The sequence below is a fragment of the Bidens hawaiensis genome, unplaced genomic scaffold (genome assembly GCF_021521415.1).
Source record: "Bidens hawaiensis isolate Kalapana, Puna unplaced genomic scaffold, B.hawaiensis_p1.1 tig00000326_1, whole genome shotgun sequence".
In the NCBI taxonomy this organism is placed as follows: Eukaryota; Viridiplantae; Streptophyta; class Magnoliopsida; order Asterales; family Asteraceae; genus Bidens; species Bidens hawaiensis.
Genome location: NW_027491025.1, coordinates 2,205,028 through 2,219,378, shown reverse-complemented (window position 1 = coordinate 2,219,378; position 14,351 = coordinate 2,205,028).

The window sequence follows — 14,351 nt, the reverse complement described above, 5'->3', positions numbered from 1 at the left end:
TTACGGCTATGAGGGCTGGACTAATGTGATATAATTGGTACTCTAGTTTAGAGGGCCGTTGATTGTTTCGAGTATGAAATAAAGGTTTTCGTAAATGTTTTTGCGTTAGCATATTCACCATCATGTGTTGCTGACGTATTTTATAAATTGTTTTACAGGTAATCGGGAATAGGTGTTTGGAGATGAAGAATAGTCATTAGACGATCTGATGGCTCAGATGAAGTTTCTGCTATTAAAATAATGTAAATTATAGTTTTTATGTTTCAAACCCTTTTGTACCAATCATCGGGTGTTTGATTCATGACTTTTGAAATATATTAATATTTTAATTAAAACTTCCGCTTTACAACCTTAAACTTTAATATATTTACAAAACCGGTACCAAGTATTGGTCATACTCCTAGGCCCTAAGTTTGGGTGTGACTTGATCATCGTGTTGTTCTATTTTATCAGGTTTGTTTGTGTGTTGTAATTAAGTTTTGGAATGTGAATGTTCTGATTGATTGTTAGATTCGGTATTTTTAGTACAATAGTGAGGTTTGTAATTGAGTTTCAAGTACTGGTCTTTAGATCACTGTTAAATATGTAAATATAATTAACGTTCTGTTTGATGATTAAGATTATGCTTTAGTATATTATTGTTATAGCTCATTTGAGGTTGATGCTTGGTTTCTGATATACTGTTACAATTTCCTTTAACGGTGAAAGTTGTTTAATCTATCTCATGCTTATAATTATGAAACACAAATTTTAAATTCAAAAATTTGTAGAGGAATGATAACCGCTAGTTCCATCAAAGGTGTTATCAAGTCGTTAAGCAATCCAGGCCCTAATTAATTAGTAACTATCGATGCTTTAAAACATTTTTAATAAAAAGGGTTAGGGATTAATGTGCTTTCTCAACTGACTCGTGCTACTCTTGATAGATACATAACATATATTGTTTAGGTATTTGATCGAGTTATGCATGGAGTATCTTTTGTATATATTATCTTCACTTCATAATTATTATTTTTTTTGCAAATGGCAAACTTCTATATTGAGTGAAAGGTATACCATATTCTTATTTGACTATCCTTAACCATAGGTGGTGTTGTTTTGTAATAACTGTACTCACTTTATGTTCTACAGGATTTTGTGGAAGGTCGAATTCAAGATCTTTCTAACATCTGGAAACCCGAGAGTAGTATATTTCATATACTCATTATTAAGTTTGCTGCTTTTGTTAAATTTCTAAGATATATTACATTTCATTAGTTGTTTTAAAATTTGTTATAACTGCCTTTTAAGCTCTAAGGCCACATCTTCTATATCCTGCTAAGGTGGTGTAAGCTGATTTAAGTTTATTGTGTATCCTGCCAAGGTTATAATTTTGTGTGTCATGTTTATCAAGGTCGGGAAAGACACAGCTGGTTCATACGCTCTGTGTTACAACATAGGTTCCCTGTCTCATTTTCAGACTAGGGTTGTAAATATCTAACTCGACATGTACCTTACATGGAACGTAATTGTTTGAGCATTGTCTATCAGGTGGTTCGGTTTGGTTTCAACTCGAACCCACAAACACATTTAGTCTAAACGGGTCAGATCCAAGTTAACACCAACTGGGTATTATTTGCTAATACTTTATATTATAGAAAAATGCGAATAAATGTATTATTTTAGATATGTTTTTAGTTTTTGTCATCTTTTTTTTTAAATTTGTCTATTTGAAATTTTAGAGTAGTAATATGCAAAAAGAAGAAATGAATACAATTTCGGTTAAATCAGGTTGTTTTAATGTCCACTCACTAAAATTCTTGTCAAGCCTGGGCTCGTGTTGGATTTGACCTGCAAACACGACTCGTTAACATCATCTAATCATGTTATGATCACAGTGGTTGATTTGTTTAATTTTTTTTTTTGAAGTTTTTGACTAAATCCTTGCTTATTTTATTCATGCAGCTTCCTACTAACATGAAAGAACAAAGTAGGAAAGTTGTTTATCTAGACACATAGAAAACTAACACAAACTAAAGATTGCGTCTTTTGAGGCATAATTTCGTGTTTTTTGGTGTAGAGTGAAATGGTTTGATCCACAAATTTGAACTTTTAAAACCTAAACTACAAACTGCATAAGATCCAACTTGATAAACCCATTGTAGGCCAATACATAATATAACCCATTTCGAATTCAATTTTCTTTTAATATCATCTTATGCAAGAATATAGGCCAATATGCATGTGTACAGTTACATTTGTAAGTATGCATGTGTAAAGTTACATTTGTAAGTAGCTAAGCCGAATATATGGACATTTGTTTCAATGTCTATTTTAATTGATTTGAACAATATGTGTCTGAGTATAATCTTGTGGAATCGAGGCTTAAAAGTTAAAATAAAGTATTTTAGGTGCAATTAGGTTTTGTTTATCAATAGTTCATGAAACAAAGGTTTGTTAGTTGTTAAAATAATGTGATTTTCCAATTAAGTATTACAACATAGATATATAAAACTGATAGATTTATGATTGTAATCCCTATCTATTTTCATTAATTCAGCCCTTTAAATAGGGAATTACAAATACAAGTGATAACTCTAAATTAAGATAACTTCATATTAGTTTATACAAATATTATACAAATATTATTATTTAAGATAGTTATCTATTACACCCCCGCAGTCGAAGTGGGAGGTCCTTTGATGTTGAGAATGGACCTGAAATCTTCAAACAAAATCTTCGGTAGGCATTTGGTGAAGATATCAGCAATTTGGTACCGTGTCGGCACGTGAAGAATTCGAACGTTCCCTTGTTGCACTTGTTGACGCACAAAGTGTATATCAAGTTCAATATGCTTCGTTCTTTGATGTTGAACCGGGTTACCTGACAAGTAAATTGAACTTATGTTATCACAGTATACCAATGTAGTTGACGATAACGGTCTACGGAGCTCAAGAAGTAAATTCCGGAGCCAACATATTTCTGCTACGACATTTGCAATGCCCCTGTATTCAGCCTCAGCGTTCGATCAAGAGACAGTTGTTTGCGTTTTGACGACCATGAGAGAAGGCTGTCACAAAAATACACACAATATCCGGAGGTCGATATGCGTGTGTCCGGACAGCCTGCCCAGTCAGCGTCCGTGTATGCCCGTAACTATTGGGTACCTGTAGTACCAAGCGTGAGACCGAGATTTTGAGTACCCGTTAAATACCGAAGGATGTGAATTAAGGCATTCCAGTTTGTAACGTGCAGAGCATGCATATGCATACATACCTGCTAAACCGCGTATGATATGTCGGGACAAGTGAATGTCAGATACTGTAATGCATGACGTATATAAAATTATACATCCTTTTAGCATCAAATAATCTCTAAAAACGGTAACTTTTATCAAATAAACTAGCTCAGAAGGCTACTTATCACAATAAAATGCAATTTCAGGTAAATCCAAGCCTTAAACAAAGAAACAAGCGAAAAGACAAAGAAAAACGAAAGAAAAACCAAGAAATACCTCAACCATGCCCCCATGCTCCTTAAACCACGCTCCCATGCTTTTGAACACAAGAAAAGACAAAATTCTACAAGAAAAGACAAATACAGAAGACAAAAGCACGGGGCCGTTCCCAACAACCACGGGGCCGTGGTTACCCTCATATAAGACAAAATGGAATTAAGCACATGTTTTTAAAAAGCATGGGGCCATGCCTCAAAAGCACGCCCCCATGGTGAGTCATCATGTACGATCTGACAACATGTAACTGGGACACCTAGACACGGCCCTATCTCCAGATAACCTATAAATATAGGCTTAAGTTGCACTCATTTGGTGTGCTTGAAGAAGATCTCTATACGGGTCTCTTATAAAAACCCGCACATTACACTCATATTGAAGATCTTGTGAAGAGTTTGAAGGCTGAGAGGTTATCATCATCATCAACATCATCATCATAATCCATCATCATCATTAAGAAGGGAGATTCATCCACATTTGGTTAGATTGTTATAGTTTAATCATGTAACAACTCGGGTTTTCGTATATATATATATTTTTATTAAATACCAGTCTCATTTCGACGTTCGGGTTATTTTATTAATTAAAATTTCACACTTCTCGAAAATATTAATTATTATTTTATTATTGTTTAAATTATTTATATAAAATATATTTATTATACTTTTCTTGTTTTGGTCTTTTTAACCAAAATATAAACCTTTAATCTCTTTTATAACCACCCTCAAACCTCAGGGGCTGAAATGTAAAAGTTTGTTATAACCCGTTTACATGATCTAGGTAACCCAGGATCCAGCCCCAAATCCAAACCCTAATTCTTAACCCGATTCAATTGGGTTTTCTTGAACCTCAATTCTCGTGACTACATTGGAAATTGAATATACAAACGTATTATACACCCAATTTACGCCCACCCGACACCATAATTATGGTTAATCAATCAATCATGATTCGTATTTAGTATAATTACTCGCCGACCCTAAATTGGACTTGTTCTTCAAGCAAACATTGATATAAATGCAATTAACTTGGAATACATGATCCGCATACCCTAGCCGACCTTAAACCCTTATCTACTTGAGTTATGATAACTGTTTAATTCGTCGTTCTTGTTCTTGTTATCGCCGGCACTGTTCGTCGTGTTTTGACCCTCGATTCATAATCATTGCGGGTATTGTATATATGCTTCTGATCGTCTTGTTCTGTTGGATAATAAACCTAAGGTTAATTGAATTAACATGTAACGAATTAACGGATTTATGAACCTAGGGTTTATATTCTTGAAAGGGGATCTGGCCTGCTAATTTTAATGTTTCTGTCTGGTCCCTAACCAACTGATGCACCCAGTTCAGTTGGCTGGGTGCGTGTATGATAACTCTTGGAGACGTCCAATGGCTCGGGTTCGAGTCCCGTCCATGGCATTATTGATTTTTATTTTTGTTTTAATTATTTTATGGATCTAAAAAGTTTTAGCAACTTAACATAAATAATATTAAATATTAAATGAATGTTATTCTAATAAAACCGACAAATAAACCGATTATTTTTCGGAACTTTGGTTAAACACCATATATATATGTGTGTGTGTGTGTGTATGTATGTGTGTATATGTAATAGATTTTTTTTTTAAATTAATAAAAGTTTTAATATTTAAAAGAGTTTTAAGCTAAGATATATATCTATATTTAATCTTGTTAATTAATACATTAAAATACATAATATATTTAATTTTTTCATATAATTATTATGTATTTTATAAAAGGTTTATTTTATATAAAGTGTTTAGCATCTATTAATTTTTATTTACACAATTTAATAAAAAGAAAATCTTTAATGATAATAAAAATATGTACTAAAAGTATTTTAGTTTAAAATATATATGTTAAAACGATCTCTTATTATAATCGATTCAAAAATTATAAATATTTATTTAGTTAAGTATTTTATTTATAAATGTAATTTTACATAGTTAAAGATATAGTATTTAATAGACTAGATAATTTAAAGTAATAATTAGCTTTCGTTAGTACACTCGATCATCAATTTCCGACTCCCTATCTAGTTTTATCCTCGTTATTCAATCCATATTTATTTTCGTAATCATTGTTACTTAGGATTTCTCGTTGGTAAATCCCGAAGAGCCTGACTTACCGCTTTGTTACCTATTCGTTTATCTCTTGCTTATTGCTAACGTGATTACCATATTCACGTATTTTACTTCTTTTTCCACGTTTTGGGGACATATGCATAAATTATATTTCTCACATATACTTATAGTCAAAACTACAACTATTGTCTTATGTGTTACGACTCATACCTTACTTGTTTATGTGCTTACTTGCTTTATATGATTCCGCATTCGGAGAGGTCCAGCATAATCTCAGATTAGTATGATCATACGCCAGTCATTAGAGCCTTTGTGCTTCTCGACATCTCAGTTATACTTGCTCATTTGGCTAATTTGTTATTCTCATATGACTTGTTGCAATTACTTATTTTTGTATATACTATATGTACATTTAAACTGGTGTTTCTGCTCACTCAACATGTGTTGTTGACAAAATTCTATTTTATACGCATATGTAGGTTATCGTAGAAATTTAATGTAGGTTGGTGAAGACTTAGTGAAGAATTTAAGTTAGAAAATAATTAATCAAGATCATTTGTGATATAAGTTGTATTGTTTTATGATTATGAATTATGTATTTGTTTGTGTTTGATTTATTTGAAAACTTAATTTAATTAATAGATATTGTCATTTTAATAATGCATGATAGTAACCTTTGAAAAGTTGTGAGTAATTAGTTCGCGCCCCGGCATTTCTGTCGTAGGTTGGGGTATAACAAATTGGTTTCAGAGCCGAAGGTTTAAGATAGGTCCTTAGAAATTGCCTTAGACACATGTTTAGGAGCCCTATACGTGCCTATCTGTTTGCCTTTATGTGTTCAATTTTAAATTGTTTACAGCTTTCCTAGATAATTATATATTAATTATTGTATTGTTATGTAGACACACACAAACTCCGAGGCTATGCCTCAACATTCAGAGAAAACTTTTCAAAAATTAGATTGCTTTTATTTTTGGTAAATTCTTAAGAATTCCCACCTGCAGTTTTCACTCGTACACCTTAGGGCTAGGCTATATGGCATGTCCCTATCACAAATGAAAAGGGGAGAGAAACTGTGAGTTAGGCACTAGCAAAACGGTTCCAAGAACCAGAGGTAAGACGCTATTCCTTACATGGGTGATAACCTGACCACAGTAATCAACCCTATGGACCCGAGAGAGACCCAAAAATGCCATATGACCGACGCGCTTAGCTGTCAACCGTGACCACATTAGTGGTTGCATCCCTATAATATTTTTATACCGAATTCACGGTGGTTCGTGGCTAAACTCGGTTTTCCCGAGTATTGTGTTTTGTTATTTAAATGATTAGTTGGGTGAAAAATCCATGGAACCCATGGGCACTCCTACTATCCATTTCTTAACTTGTTTTCGTATTTTTGTTGGAGTAATCAAACGTGGTGATTCACAAGATACTCCGACTACCCATATTTATTTTGATAGTTCGTTATTTAGTTTGGTCGGATAAAACGTCGTGTAACGCTCATTGGGCCGACAAACTTCATTGCATTGATAATTTGTTAATTGGTTGGGACAATCAAATTGCCATGTAACGTTCATGGGCTGTCCAACTCAGTTGTTTTTCGTTAGTTCGTTGGGCCATTCAAATTTCCATGGAAAGCTCATAGGAGGCCAACATCCACAATTTATATTTCGTTAGTTTATTGTAAACTTAATAATCTAAATTTTAAACTGAATTAACTCCTCATGTGGTCATCACACATTAATCATATTGACTACATCATCTAATAACTATTTACGCAATGTACCCCCCTCATCTTATAAACTTTTACTGTTAATCCTCATGACGCAATTCCTCTTACTTCTTAAGGCAGTGTTATTATAAGTTATCCACATAGTTAAACATTTTACTACTCTTATGATTCCTCAGTTTATCCTTCATCTTATAAATCCTCATTTTTGGTCCTTATAGAATGTCTCATTCAGAAAACCAACGTTATCCTCGACATCAATCTTCTAATCTCACAAAAAAATTTCGTATGGATGTTTGTATCGCCAAAGAGATAGCTGATGCGATCCCTAGGATAGTGATGAAAATTCAAAACATCAATGCAACCGATTCAACTTTTCCCACTAATTCCTCTGCTGGTGACTACTAACCACTTACCTCCACTCATCCTCCCAATAAGAAACGTAAGAACCCTGCTGTAACAAAAGCTATCCACCCGCAAGTCTCCTCAAACAAGAAACCTTACCTCGGTCCTTTTCCGTCATGCTCCATTTGAAATCTAAATCCCAATGCTGTCGCTGCATCCAATGTAACCTTTATGGCCATCTTGCTAACACAAGCCGTGTCCCGCCTACTACACAAGCTGTTCCGCAAAAACCTACCCCTCTTGCCCAACCCGGTGTTCTTAATACCCGTGCTTGCTACTATTGTGGAAACCCAAATCACCTTAGTAATGCGTGCCCTCAATATACTCAAGCTCATCAAGCCGAATCTACGAGTACACCATGCTACTTGACCCATGCTTATCAGGCTCAAACCTATCAACCTCATGTCCCTCAAGCTCCTTTCATCAATCAAGGCCAACCATACTTAACCCAACACTACCAAACCTCGCAACCACAAGCTCAAGTTTACCTGACATATTTCCACCAAACAACCTTCTTGCAAACTATTCAAGCTCACGTTATTCAAGCTACCCTAAGTCAACCTACCTTGACTGCTCCAACTCCTATGAATGCAACTCCTCACGGTGCTCCAAGTCACGTCAATTAAGCTACTCAAGGAACCCGAAGACTATTGCCGTTTTCATTATCTATTTTAATTTATCTCGTCATTTCTTAGTTACATTTTGTAACGCCTCGTTATGACCTTGGATTATTACCAATTTGAACTATTTACCTTCTATCTAATAAATAAAGTTTCTTTTGATTAAATAGAGTGTTTATTGAAGCCTACTTCTATCTTATTTCTTTACCTTCATTAACCTTAACTATTTATAAACTACCCCTTCTTCAACTTTAAATACTTATATCTTTACGTTTAAAAGTCGTCTTAATATTTCTTTGTTTTTTTTTTTAAATTCACCGCAACTTTTGAAATTATTTTATACATTGGTGAATTTCTAGTGTTCTAAATTAAAACTTCTTAAAAATTTTGTTTCCTCAAAGTCATGGTTTTAATCAAACGTTTTGTAATCCACACGATGGGACGAATCATGTGGACCATCCGACGATGAAAATAATTATGGTCCGGAACATAATTATCGAAGTCCTCGCATGCAAATCATGATCAGAATAGTTGTGTGTCATAACGAAGAACCGAAAGTAGTTGAGATAACGATACGAACGAAAAGATGATAAGGATATGGTGGATACGCCGCTGGTACCTCCTATATATAAGTGACCTTATCGGATTTTCATTCGAAGCGTTACTTCAACTATCTAAAGTTCTGTATTATGTTTTTTTTAACGGTGTTGTTATAGTATTCTTTAACAACTCGGGTTTTCGTATATAAATATATATTTTTATTAAGTACCCGTCTCGTTTCGACGTTTGGGTTATTTTATTAATTAAAATTTCACGCATATCGAAAAGATTAATTATTATTTTATTATTGTTTAAATTATTTATATAAAATATATTTATTATACTTTTCTTGTTTTGGCATTTTTAACCCAAAATATAAACCTTTGACCTCTTTTGTAACCATCCTCAAACCTCAGGGGCTGAAATGTAAATGTTTGTTATAACCCGTTAACATGATCTGGGTAGCCCAAGATCCAACCCCAAATCTAAACCCTAATTCCTAACCCGATTCAGTTGGGTTTTCTTAAACCTCAATTCTCGCGTACTTTGGAAATTGAAGATACAAACGTATTATACATCCCATTTACGCCCAACCAACACCATAATTATGGTTAATCAATCAATCATGATTCGTATTTCGTATAATAACAAGCCGACCCTAATTTGGACTTGTTCTTCAAGCTAACATTGATATAAACACAATTAACTCGGCATACATGATCCGCAGACCATAGCCGACCTTAAACCCTTATCTAATTGAGTTATGATAACTGTTTAATTCGTCGTTCTTGTTCTTGTTATCGCCGACACTTTTCGTCGCGTTTTGACCCTCGAATCATCATCATTACAGGTATTGTATATATGCTTCTAATTGTTTTTTTCAGTTGAATAATAACCCTAAGGTTAATTGAATTAACATGTAACGAATTAACGGATTTACGAATATAGGGTTTATGTTCATTAAAGGGGATCTGGCCTGCTAATTATAATGTTTCTTTCTGGTCCCTAACCAACTGTTACACCCAGCTCAGTTGGTTGGGTGCGTGTTTGATAACTCTTGGAGACGGCCAATGGCGCGGGTTCGAGTCCCGGCCATGGCAATATTGATTTTTATTTTTATTTTTTAGTTATTTTATGGATCTAAAAAGTTTTAGCAACTTAATATAACTAATATAAAATATTAAATGAATGTTATTCTAATAAAACTGACATATAAACTGATTATTTTTCCGAAATTTGGTTAAACGTCATATATATGTGTGTGTGTGTGTGTGTGTGTGTGTGTATATGTAATAGATATATTTTAAAATTTATAAAAGTTTTAATATTGTAACATCCCGAAATTTCTAAAATAATATTTAATATATTATTGCGTCGGGTGAAATAAACAAGTTAGTGGAACGATAATAATAATAATAATAATAATAATAATACTAATAATAATAATAAAATATGAAAGAGTGAGTAGGATAATTAGATGGGAGTAGTATGGGACTTAGGTCCATGGGCTTAAGGGCGTATAAATACCCCCTTAAACCCTAATCCTTTCCATTTCCATCCATCTTATCCATTTTACACCTTAAAACACACCTATACTCTCCCTATTATGGCCGCAAGCAAGAGAAGGAGATCCGAGACTAAAACAAGCTAGGATCTTGATAAATCTTAATTAGTCAAGCAAGATACAAGATCATAGCTCATAACCAAGCTAACCCGAAGCCTAAAAATGCTTAAAGGTACGTTCTTTAACCTTAAATGTTACGTTTTTATGAATGGTTTGCCTTGAAACTTGAGCATAGAGTAGATCGGGTCTTGACAAATCATAAAGTTGCAAACTTGAGGATAAAGGTGGTCTTAATCTATTCACTAGCTAGGGATTTAGCTAAAATGAGTTTAAAATCGATAAAGCTTTAAGCTTTATACCAAAAACGGGTTTTGAAAGTGATAAAGGTCCAAGCTTTATGCTTAAACGAATTTGATCTAGATAATGAAATAGTGACGGGTGTAAAACGGTTTGTAGGAGTAGAAAGGGTAGTTAAAATTCTGGTTATAAACCATAAAACAGTTCACAGAGACGGGTAAAAATGATTAAGCTAGAAAGATGAGATGAACACACCAAATCTGAGGGATCTCGGCCAAGACTGGGGGTTCTCGGCCACGTTCTCGGCCAACCCGTGTTTTCGGCCAAGTCTGGATTTTGGTCAACACAAGACTCCGGTCAAAATCGAGTTCTCGATCAAACCTGAGTTCTCGGTCAGACCATAGTTCTCGGCCTGGACGAGTTCTCGGTCTATTGGGTTCTCGGCTGACGATGTTCTCTGTTGGGTTTGGGCTGAATCCAGTTGGGCCTAGATGGACAGTTGGACCTGAAACAACTAAGCCCACATCATGTAAAGCCCATAAGTTAATGACCAGATCAGCCCATCCTCATGACCTAAAATAAACAAGCCCAACTTAGAAGCATATTGGTTAACTTAAATACCAACTTATTCAAGTAGAAGGTTAATTAACAAAATATATACTTAACAGTTAGCCGTGCTCAATTAAAGAAGGGGATTACTATTAACGGCGAACGCAACAGGGTCCAGGTGAGTTTCTAGCCCCATTTCCTTGTTATGTTTTCGGGGCTGCGTGCATACTTGATGTGAAGTATGAATACACTTACCTTAAGTGGTAAGTGTATGCTATAGATGTTATACAAGTAGCTATTATATAATGCTTGTCGGTGCGTGAACGTTCTTCGGATATTGCACGTATCGGAAAAGGAAGTGATCTCTAAGTGATTATAAGGGTGTGAATGTTATGGTGTGACTTGCTTATTATGTAAATGTTAAACTGATAGGAAGTGTGTTGTAGACAAGTAGATGAAAGTGTGATAGAAGTGGTAAGGGGTCTATTAAGGGTGTTAGAGGCATGGTGATAGTACATGGTAGGGTAAGCCTATACGTATCTTCGTTATTAAAGTGGCATAACGTGAGTGCGTGGTAGGGTAAGCCTATACGTGTCTTCGTTATTAAAGTGGCATAACGTGAGTGCGTGGTAGGGTAAGCCTATACGTGCCTTCGTTATTATGTGGCATAACGTGAGTGCGTTGGAGGGCAAGCCTCTATGTGCTTCCGTAAACAAGTGGCTAAGACGTAAGGGGCAGTTAAGTGGTTAAGCAGTAAGGTAAGCAGTATAGATAGTGGACTATGTGTCTTCGGATACATATGTAATGCATGTAATGGTTGTATGGTAAGCTACTTGATTAACTAGAACTGACTCATCATAGCTGACTTTTAGTATGCACGTAGGTGAGCAAACTAAAGAGCCGACATGAGGATGGCACATGGCATGGATTGAATGGCTGGCATCTGAAGATGGAAGAAACGACGTTTTAAATATGACATTTCATGTTATGTTTTTAAAGAAAAGATTAAAGGTTTTGTAATAAACTGTTAAAGTTTTATATTCCGCGAAAGTTTTAAAAAACTCTGTGTTGGTGCATAATGTCAGTAGTTCATAGTCTAGTGTCTGTAATCCAGTCTGTAATGTTAATTGTGTTTTGTTTATGTTTAAGCGAAGTTACTGACAAGTTCGCTTATCAGGCGAACTTGTTAGTCAAGCGAAGTTAGCAACAACTTCGCCTGAACATATCAGGCGAACTTGTCGTGTATTTATAAGCTAGGTCGCGGCTTGTTTAGTTTTGGTTGAAGGTAATCGTATACAGACATGTGTGAGTCGAGAGACGTGAGAACCAGAGAGTATTGAGTCTGTATTCAGTGATTATATCACGTGTTTCGGTTATAATATAACGTGTGTTCGTTTATTCGTATCGTGTGTTTGTTTGATTCGTGTTCTACGCTCGTAACAACCTACGCAGGGATTCTGCACCTGTGTAGATCGAGATATCCCGTGCAGATCCATCAAGGGAATCTACAATTGGTATCAGAGCTATTGCTCAATTGTGTGGTTCGGGATATTCACGCGGGTGTAGAAATCGTCCCGTTTCGACTATTCGCGGGACGTGTTTTCTGTGTTTTTGTGTCATTCTTACCTCCTACCATCGTATTCAACCCTTTACACCGTCAAAAACCTTGAAAAACCCAGAAATCAGATCTGTAGAAACTTCGTGTTCGTCAGGCGAAGTTGCCGTCACTGTTCGTAGGGTTTCGGCGAAGATATAAGGTTAAGCGAAGTTATCCACAACTTCGCCTACCTTCTCAAGTTCGCCTAACTCAAGCGAAGTTCTCTACAACTCCGCCTACCTCCTAAGTTCGCTTACCTCAAGCGAAGTTAAGAATCAGCGAAGTTCTTCAGCGAAGTTAAGACTTAAGCGAAGTTATCCGTAACTTCGCCTACAGTACTTTTCAGAAGAAATTTTTTTTTTTCGGGTTTCTTAGTTTTTGAGAAAGATGTCGTCAATTAACATCTCAGAGTTAGTTAAGATGGAAGTAGAAGCAGGGTCAGCTACTAAGGCCCTAAAGTTGCTTAAAGGAACCGACTTCGTTGCTTGGAAGGATCGGTTCGAACAATATGTCAAGTACCAGGATGCGAAAATGTGGGTATGCATCCAGGATGGTTATATTCCACCAACTATGGAGTACGAAGGTCGTGATCAGATCAAAAAGTACAGCAAAATGGAAGAAGAAGAGAAAAAGATGTATGAGGCCGAGAGCAAGGCTCATGCTGCTATCACAATGGCTCTTCCACAAGAGATCCTTCATACTTTTAGAAAGTACAAGACAGCAAGAGAGCTTTGGGAAGCTCTTGAGAACCGGTTTGAAGGAAATGTGGGAATCCGTGCTTCGAAGATCAAATTGCTCAAAACTCAATTCTCGGTCTTCAAGTATCTGAAAAACGAATCACTTGATGATATCATCACCAGATATTATCATCTGATGACTGAACTCAGCAACTATTCAATTGCATACAAAGAAGATGAGATTGTTGAGAAGCTTTTTGATGCTCTCCCACCAAAATAGGAGATGTATACTGTGTTGATGAGAGAAGATAAAGACTTTACTGACTATGACCTTGAGACAGCAGTTAACAAGCTCCGAACCTTTGAGCTTAACATGGTTAGAAAGGAGACACCTACGGATCAGGTTCAAGATCCAGGTATGTATGGTGCTAAAGTCAACTCTAGTTCAGGTTCGAAGACTGAATCAGCTGCCTACTACTCGAAGGGAGAGTCGGGCGCCAACTCATCACATGAGGGGCATGTGTCAGTCAACACGAATGGTGATGTTTGCTTTGTAGCAGGTGGATCTAGTGCATCTAAACCGCAAGCAAGCAAGAGTAGTTGCTCTCCAAGTATTCCTAGCAACAACTACTCTAAGATGCCTATGAGTGTCAAATCTGTTGAAGAGCAGTTTGCTCTCTATGCTTCTTTTATTGCTTCCTATGAGAACTACATTCAGGGGAAGATTGTTGATCCAGCTATGTTGGATGAAGACTATGACCAGATTGATG